This window comes from Echinops telfairi, unplaced genomic scaffold, assembly GCF_000313985.2.
Source record: "Echinops telfairi isolate 266 unplaced genomic scaffold, ASM31398v2 ScPeMD7_5592;HRSCAF=6446, whole genome shotgun sequence".
NCBI lineage: Eukaryota > Metazoa > Chordata > Mammalia > Afrosoricida > Tenrecidae > Echinops > Echinops telfairi.
In genome coordinates, this window is record NW_022109491.1 from 36898299 (window position 1) to 36908361 (window position 10063).

The following is a 10063-nucleotide window of genomic DNA, read 5'->3' on the forward strand; positions in this document are numbered from 1 at the left end:
GAGTGACAGTCTTTTAAACTCACAGGGGCACTTCTGTGGTTTCTTTTTTTCTTCTTCCTGCCTTCGGAGCTCTGTTTTTGGGCAAATGCTGCCATTTTAGTTTAGATTGACTGATTGTTCGGAAACAGATCTTCCTCCTGGGTTTTATTGTTCATGTTATAAAAATAACAATTAAAAAAAGTTCTCTGTTATCCAGTCAGTTCTGACTCAGTGACTTTATGGGACAGAATAGAACTGTGGGTTTCTGAAACTGGAAGTCTTTAAGGGAGTAGAAAGCCTCAACTTTCTCCCTTAGAGTAACTGGTAGTTTTGAACTGCTGTCCTTGCAGTTAACAGCCCAGTGCGTACCCACCGACACCATCAGAGCTTCTTTGTTCTCTTTATAGGCCTGTCTAATTATCCATTCCTTTGAACACGTGCTCAAGAAAGAACAATCAATAGTAAAGCACATGGTGTTTGGTAAGGTAGAAGGTCATCAAACACTAGGAAAATCCTCAATGAGAAAGTGACATGACAGCCTCCACAGTGGGCTCAAGCATATCAAAAACGATAGGGACGACTCAGGACCAGCCATCTAGTATGCTGAAGGTCCCCATGAATTGTAGGTTGGCAATTAACATCCATGCAATGGACTTGCTCTTTTTCAAATGAAGATCAGACTTTTCGGCAGGAGATGACTTTCTTGTGTCTTTATTGAAACTGGTGGCCCTGGCTTGGCATCTTCTTTAGAGTTCCTGAGTGCTCGGAACCAAAAGACATTTGTTTTTGGAAGTCTGTGAGCTGCAGGCAGAGCCCTGATTCCATTTTGTTCCTTGAAACAGCCCCCAACCCATCTTGAGTTTGTGCATACTTAGTACTGACCACTAAATTGCAAGGGTAACCAAGACAAATCCTGTGGCTATACGGAGAGGCAGTAGGCCTGATCAGTCTACTTGATAAAGTTGGGAAAACGGGAAAGGGTAATTTGCTTACAGGAAAGACAGGCCATTTGAATCACATACACACAGGATTTAGGGAGCTTGGCCTACACGTATCTTCCTCAGAATTACAACGAAAAATATTCTTTTTCTTTTTTTTGCCTGTCCTCTCTCCATTTCAGCCTGTTGGATCAATAAGAAAATCTCTTGACTCTCATTATTATGAAACTTGTATCAATGATCTCTGGGAAAATTTCCCTATGGAAGAAATCAAACTTCTGAATTTTGTACATTCTGATTGTTCTTTGGCCTCAAACAGAGTTAGTTTGGATGGTGTGTCAATCTGTCTTCTCCCTCTCTTCTCTACTGCATATGGTCAATAAAATTTATGCTTTACTGTTATAACTGTGTGTTAATTTCCCCCAGGACAATAGCCCCTCCAAAGCCCGAGTACCATTGGAAATATATGTTTTCCGAGGGTCTTAGGTGACCCCTTTGAAAAGGTCGTTCGACTCCCAAATGGTCTTAGGAACTGAGACACCACTCCTCTATCCACCTCCACATTGGTCCGCCCACATGTAGATATAGGAGTACCCGGTGTGAAGACTGTTACCCATGCTGCATCATGCCACAAGACAAAATTTCATTTATTTGTCACTAGAAATAAATATTTCACAACAGAGAATTATGTGCTGGTTTTGTGATTAATTTGTAACAATGAAAATAGATCCTGCATATCAGATATTTACAGTACAATTCATAACAGCAAAATTACAGTTATGAAGTAGCAACGAAAATAATTTTATGGTTGGGGGTCACCATAACATGAGGAACTGTATTAAAGGGTCACGTCATTAGGAAGGTTGAGAACCACTGCTTTAGGGTGTGTTAACTTCTGGGTCTACTGCAGCTCCTGGCAAGGAGATTTGCCCTATGCTTCAGAGACTCCTTTCTGAGTTAAAAGCAGTGATGACCTTAAGTCCAACCTTTGCACCCACCCAGTATTTTATTTTATTTTTCTAAATGCCATTTTTTCAAAATCATTTTATTGGAGGCTTGTACAACTCTTATCACAATTCATACATCCATCCATTGTGTCAAGCACATTTGTACATTTGTTGCCCTCATCATTCTTAAAACATTTGCTTTCTACTTGAGCCCTTGGTATCAGCTCATTTTTGCTCCCCCCTCCCTCATGAACCCTTGATACTTTGTAAATTATTATTTTGTCATATCTTGCCCTGTCCGACGTCTCCCTTCACCCATTTTTCTGTTGTCCACCCCTAGGGAGGGGGTTATATGTAGATCCTTGTAATTGGTTCCCCTTTTCTATCCCACCTTCCCTCCACCCTCCTGGTATCGCCACTCTCACCACTGGTCCTGAAGGGACCATCTGCTCTGGATTCCCTGTGTTTCCAGTTCCTATCTGTACCAGTGTACATCCTCTGGGCTAGCCGGATTTGTAAGGTAGAATTCAAATCATGATAGTGGAGGGGAGGAAGCATTAAAGAACTAGAGGAAAGTTGTATGTTTCATCGTTGCTACCATGCACCCTGACTGGCTCATCTCCTCCCCGCGACCCTTCTCTAAGGGGTTGTCCAATTGCCTACAGATGGCCTTTGGGTCTCCACTCCGCACTCCCCCTCATTCACAATGATATGATTTTTTTGTTTTTTGATGCCTGATAACTGATCCCATGGACATCTCTTGATCACACAGGCCTCTTCCAGGTGGGCTTTGTTGCTTCTCAGCTAGATGGCCACTTGTTTATCTTCAAGCCTTTAAGATGCCAGATGCTATATCTTTTGATAGCCGGGCACCATCAGTTTTCTTTATCACATTTGTTTTGTCTTTGTCTTCAGCGATCGTGTCGAGAAGGTGATCATCATGGAATGCCAGTTTAATAGAACAAAATGTTCTTGCGTTGAGGGAGTCCTTGAGTGGAGGCCCAATGTCCATTTTCTTTTCTTTTTTTTTTTCCAATGTCCATTTTCTACCTTAATACTAAACCTATAAATATATGCACATAGATCTATTTCCCCATCCTCATATATAAATATATTTACATATATACGTGCCTATATTTAGACCTCTATAAATGCCCTTTGCCTCCTAGTTCTTTCCTCTATTTCCTTTTACTTTCCTCTTGTCCCACTAACATACTCAGCCTTCATTTGGGTTTCAGTAATTCTTCTTGGTTACATTGCCCTTGATCAAGCCCTACCAGGCCTCTTACACCTTCCTCGTCACCGATTTTGGATCACTTGTTGTTCCTTTGTCTCTGGGTTTGTTAACACCACTTCCTTTCCCCCACCTCCCCTTCTCTCATATTCCCCCAGAACCATCGGTCCCATTGTTTTCTCCTCCAGAATGTTTATCCAGCTTATCTTATCTAGATACACCTGCAGAGATAATAATATGCACAAAATCAAGACAGAGTAAAACAAAGCAACAAAACACAACAACAATGACAAAAAAAGAGAAAAGCCTGTAAATAATTCAAGGTCTGTTTGTTCACTTTTAGGAGTGTTTTCTGGTCGATTCTGATGGGGTGCCATGGCTTGACCCCAAAGTCTAATTTTGGTATTCCCTTGGAACTTCCTTGCTCTGCTCCCCTTGCTGTTCTGTTGCACGCCCTTAGTGTTTTGCATTGGTGTGGTGGGGTCAGATCGGGTGAAATTCCCACACTGAGTCTCCAGTGTTGTCCCCCATAGGGCTATAGGTGAGTGAGGGATGTCGTATCTCACAGTGGGGCCGGTCATGTGGTCCTTTCTGTGCATTGGCTGCTCTGAGCAGGGATATTGTCCTCAAGGCTTGGTGGGCCAGGATGTACTCCATTCTTTCTCCTCCCCCTTCATTTGCTCCTGTGTGCTCTGTTCAGACATGTCCCTATCCCTGAGCTGTAGCTTCAGTGCTGTCCTCTGAAGTAAATTCTTCTGGGGGGAGGCGTGGCTGTCCACGTAGTTGGGATTGGAGCGGGCCCCTCAGACCTCTCTACTGGTTCCCTGCTTCATGCCAGTATGTTGCATTCACATCCTGGAGCACTAGGTTAATGCCATTTTTTTTAAAACCAAGCATTAGAACATTTTAAATTAGTATTGTTATTCAGAGAGACTAATACAAATGTAGGCTAGGGATGCATAAATTCATATATTGTGCAAAAATAATTATAACTTGCATATTTATTAGTTTAGGGCATTATGATGTTGATATACCTCAAGGAAACACACATACATTTGAGACAAAAATTTTAAATCAATACAAATGCAGCAGAAACTCAGATATTTTCAGCACAGGCGTTTTTCTAACTTGTATCTTCTTTAGGGATGGGGAAGAGTGCAACTCGGGTCCGTAAATTACTGCCCAATGGCAGAGGTGACCTTATTGCCCGCGAAGCCAGGCATATTTCTGTCAGATTTCAAAAAAGTATTTTGAGCTCCCAGTTTAGAGCACCTTTACTCAATAGAAACATAATCTGAACCACGTGTGTATTTTCCTAGTAGCCACATTAAAGGAAACCAAAAAAAACTACAAAGAAATAGATTAATCTTAATATTGCATGTATTTAACTTAATGTTTTAAAATGGTGTTTTATCGTATAATACCACATACGTGTTAATGACATCTTTAACTTCCTCGTCTTTGAAATCTGGTGTATGTATAATTTACACTTAAAACACATTGCAGGTTCTACTAGTCACATTTCATGTGTTCAGTTTTGCCTTGAGGTGACACTGTTTGCTGCAGAGGACAGCACCAATCCACATCATCGTGTCCTTCTGTGTCCCCACCTGCTTGCACCCTGTCCGAGGAAGCAGTCTTTGGAGTTACCTTGGATTAGATTGGCTACAAGGATATGCTAAATTAGCAAGGCCAAGGCAAGACTGTTTGCTTTTCCATTGGAAGCATGGTCAGAAACAAAATATTATTAACATGATATTTCCCTATGGAAAGACAAATCGTTAACAAAAAGAAAATTAATTTGAATGCTAAATTGTTACTAAAAATGACATGTTGGTATGTCTGGGTTCTAACTCCCTAAAGTACCCAGGTTCCTACTTGTTTCAAAGTGTTGTAAGAGTATTTAGTGTTGCCAGGCGCCACTCCCAATAATCAGTACATCTTAAGGGTGTTGACATTCGCGTGGGGTCCGGTGAAGCGGTATTGTGAACATTTCCTCCACGGGTGTCTCTGTGGATCATTTCCTTGGCGTCCTGCTTCTTTTTAATGGGTTAGTTAGGTATTACACCAAAGCGTACACGCCTTTTGGCTACAAAGCTTGCCTTGCTGCTTCCCTTCCCCACACCCTACTTTGTTGTGGGTGGGAAATTTTTGTTGGGAGGGCTTGATTAATTAGAAGGGATTCCTGTCTTCCCTAGCGTGGCAGCCTGGGAAGATTAGAGTTTGGCTTAGTGACAGGCCAATCTGTATTTAGGGGAAAAAAGCAGCCTAGCCAGATTTCCCAGGAATGTGGACCTGGCTTTGTCTTCTTCCTCAGGGAATGTGTAAAGATCCTCCCTCCCAGCCCCTCCAGGAGACAAAGCTTTTACTTTTGTGTTGATATTTGTCCACTCCGTATTGAGGGAAGGGCTGTTGAAATTCTGAGGTAGAAAGACTGACTCATTTTTTAGATCTAAAGTAACAGGTTCACGGTTTTATTAGTGGTCAGCAGGAGAGGAGAGACTTTTCTCTACTTTAAAAAATATCCCTGCATCATCACTATGTTTTTCTTTCCACTTCTGTGTAGCAATTGTAGTTTTATGCTTGGCTCTGAATTTCAACCAACCTTAGTCTTTGCATTCCTTAGGACAGCTGCAAGATGAGAAGTGTGCCCAGGAATCGATAAGACTTTCTCTTTATTGTGAAAGCAGAATGAAGAACAACGACACAAACTTCAGGGAAAGTTGAGTAGAAAATGGGCAGTGCCTAGACTTTTGTCTTGCTACCTTGCCAGTGAGTCAGGTGAATTCTGTGCCCGAGGGCATACGGTGGAAGAAAGGAAGAGCGCAGTGCTGCCCTAAGTGGTCATCAGAGACCTGTGAAAATGTGTGCGTTTGTGCTTGTGTATCACGTGGGGGGCAAATTATGTAAATGTAGTCATGTGTTCAGACCTACGTATGGACTTTCTCTTAGCTTTTAACAAAGAATGAGATTGAAATGTCGTAATTGAATAAATCACAAAAGGTTTAAATGCTTAAGAGAACGTTGGAGTGCATGTAACCATTATACCTGTGTTTTTCTGTGTAAAACTTTTCAAAGGGCAAGTATTTTCTTTCCTGATAAAATAACTCATTTTACTTTCCAGATCTTACTTGGCCCATTCCTTGGAGAAATGGAAGTTTTAAAGTTATTAGGTTGTAAAGGGTTACAGGTTGCACTGCCATTCAAAAGGTCAGCAGTTTGACTCCACCGGCTGCTTCTGGGGAGAAAAGATGATGCTTTCCTCGCCCAAGAAGATTTATATAGAGCCTTGGGACCCACAGGGGCAGAATTGATTCGATGGCAGTGGATTTGGTTGCGTACTGTTTGAAAACTAAAGCAGGCTGCTGCTGCTCTCCTCTTTCCACAAATACACACGTCTTGTTTTATTGAATTGTTTATGCTGGAAACTGTATTTAACTAAAAGTGATCTGACTACTTGATAGGATTGAAGTTCTGCCCTCCGTTTAAAGCCTTTAGGTCCTTGCTAACTGAATAGGGCATATGCTGCACATCGGTGACCGAAACAAATTCCCCATGGACTTAAAGAACACTTCCTTTTCCAAGCAAAGACAAACCCAGACCAATTGCTGTGGTATTGGTCCTGGCTCTGGGTAACCCTATGTATTTCAGAGTAGAATTATGTATTTTCCATGCGTGTGCTTTGAGGGAGCTGATCACCAGGCCCTACTGCCAACGTGCCCCTTCGTGGATTTGAGCTGCCACCCTTTTTCAGTCAGTAGCCGGCGTTGAGCCAGCAGTCATCTGGTCAGGCACCCCATTTTCTGGCCTTTATTTCTTCCTCCCACCGTGCCATATATTTAAAAAGCACATTTATTCTTTTTTCCACCTGCCCACAGGATATTTTTTCCTCCCAGATAGATTCCCAGAATCTCAAATTAAGAACTGAATTCTTTCAGGGTATTCCTGTCAGTTGGCTCTTCCTTTCAAAGTCTTTGGTACTCCTCTCCCATACTCTGGGCGTGGCCAGTCATTGTGCCTTCCTGTCCTTCGTGTATGAAACGCATTCATCTTCTGTAGAGTGTCGTGGATTTGCTCCTTCCCTCTCCATTTTGTACAGATGGGAGCCTTTCTCGTCCCGTGTGTGTTTCCATGTTCATCTCTGGCCGGTCTGTGAGCCTTTCTCATCCCGTGTGTGTTTCCATGTTCATCTCTGGCCGGTCTGGGAGCCTTTCTCGTCCCGTGTGTGTTTCCATGTTCATCTCCGGCCGGTCTGGGAGCCTTTCTCGTCCCGTGTGTGTTTCCATGTTCATCTCCGGCCGGTCTGGGAGCCTTTCTCGTCCCGTGTGTGTTTCCATGTTGGCCGGTCTGGGAGCCTTTCTCGTCCCGTGTGTGTTTCCATGTTCATCTCCGGCCGGTCTGGGAGCCTTTCTCGTCCCGTGTGTGTTTCCAGCTCATCTAGAAAGTGCAGGAAGTTTTCTTAACACCATTCCATCACGTTCCTTCCTTGCTTAAATGGTCAGTGTCATTCCTTTGTTTAATCAGCTCTAACCTAAACTCTCTCCAGCTAGATTTAAAGTGCTCTGGTAGCTCCTTCCTTTCCACTTCCCATTAACTTTGACCTACTTTTCCATCTTGGAACTGGGGACTATGGCCCACCTATTCCTGAGAAACGGATTCATTTGTATTTCCTGCAGAGATCTGGCTGTGGTTTTCTTCCTTCTTATCGCGCACATTTTCTTCCTCAGTCCTTGCATCAGCTTTTTCCAAGCATGACCCATGACGCACTCTTCCTCTGGCACACCAAACCCCCAAACCCAAACCCACTGACATGGAGTTGATTCCAACACAGAACAACTGTGTAGAAGATTTCCAAGGCTTTGTAAATCTCTGAGGGGCTAGACAGCCTCTTCTGCTCCCCATGGAGGGGCTGGTGAGTTTGAACCGCAGACCCAGTGCTTATGCAGTATCATTTCCAGGACTCCACTTGGTGTTCTTTCCACCTTTATGTTTAGTTCATGGTGCCATGCTTGACATGTGTCCTTGAATTGCTTTATACACATGTATACACCACCCTGCCCAACTGCCTTCCCTGAGAAGAGAGAGGGGCCTGGGTTCTGGTTTTCTGTGTCGCATTGCCTCATCTGGAGCATTTCTGAGGTGCCAAGCACCTCTTGCTTTCCTTGTTATAAAAATGAGACATTTCTGTCCCCTTGGCTCATGAGGAACAGAGGTGCAACTCCAGCTTAGAGTTACTAATTAACTGGTCCCTTTTCAGTTCTATTCAGGGAATATTGTAATCTTCAATTTGTGATATGTGTGTATGTATGTGTGTATAACCCTGGTTGTGCTGTAGGCTAGATATTGGGCTATTTACCACAAGGTTGGTGGTTGAAATCCACCAGCTGCTCCTAGAGAGAGAGATGAGGCTGTCTGCCTATCTTGGAAACCCTCTGTAGGGTCACTATGAGTTGGAACTGACTTGATGGCAGTGGGTGAGATACTTCTTTTAAACTTTCATCTCAGCCTACATATCCTTTTAGGAATCCACATGTATTTTTAATAATTCTTGTAAAAGCAGTCTGTTGATAGCATAACTGACAATCTGCTTTTGTATTTCCTTTAGAAATAGTGGTTTTAATTATTTGGAGATGATGTTTTATCCTAACCCCCGAATGTTAGACCTTGATACTTTATGTTATTCTCCCCCCACCCCCCGCCTGACACACATAACAAGCAGTGCTTTTATTAGTTATTCTCATATAAGTAATAGTTCTACAAAATTAAGAGACTGACTTCCTCACCAAATGGATGTGCCTCATACACACTTTGGATTCTCTCTGCAGACTGTAGAGGGCATCCTCGTTCTATGTTCTGAAAAGTTAGTCCCTCCCCCCCCTCCCCCCTCCCATCTCAAGACGCACAGCAACTAAACAGGTTTTAAACACTCCCCTCATTCCTGAATTATCACAAAACCCTAAATGCCTCTGTCGGTTTGCTTAGTGGTTGTCTGCGTGCCTGGCTCCATAGCCGTTTTGCCTATCTATAGTTCTGTTGCTTCTGCTTTACCATACTTATTTGGAAACAAGCACTTCTCACCCCACTGCAGTGGAAAATAACAACAAAACCCACACTAGCCAAAGTGGCCTCAGGGAGCGCATTCTCCGAGAGCTACACCTAGCGCTTCTGGCATGCTTTCTTTCCACACTCCTAGTCCAGGTGTTGGTGTGAGGGAGGCTTGCCTTGTCTTTGGAAATCATCAGATCCCTATCTTGGCCCTGATCCCAGCAGGGAAGGTGGAGGGTTAAATTGGGACTAGGCAGCTGCCCTTGAAGGCACCCTGTTTTCACCATCACCGCTTTTCCACTTCCTCTTTGCTTATTGGATGCTTGGTTAAGGAAGGGAGGGATTGAGGGAGGAATGACAGAGGGTCCTTTCATTGTGCAAACAAAACCCAAACCCATTGCCACCCAGTCTGTTCCTGTTCATAGAGACAGAACCTATCTGCTCCTTAGGGTTTCCAATCCTTGACAGGAACAGAGATAGCCTCATCTTTCTCCCTTGGAGTGCTGGGTAGGTTTGAATCCCCAAGCTCCAAGCTAGCAGCCCAGGTGTCCAGCAGTCCAGTCATTAGCCAAATAATAATGTAGAGATGCCCATTGCTCACTTATTGTCCTTGTTGATACTTTTACATGATAGAGACATTACTTTGTCCCATGTGAGCCACATCTGGCAAAAACATTCTATGTTTTCAAACTATTTTAGAAAGATCAAGTACTGAGTTATTAGTCATGGCTATAAGCACACATGCACGCACACCCTGCATTTTGCAAATGTGATCCTAGGTGAAAGAGATGTTCCGCTGTTTGTTTCACCCATGTGCAGCCTGCCTAGTCGGTAGCAGTGTACAGAGTCTGGGGAGGCATGGGCCGCAGCTAGCACCCTCGATCTCTCTACCTGACAAATTTACTCTTTTTTTTTTTTTT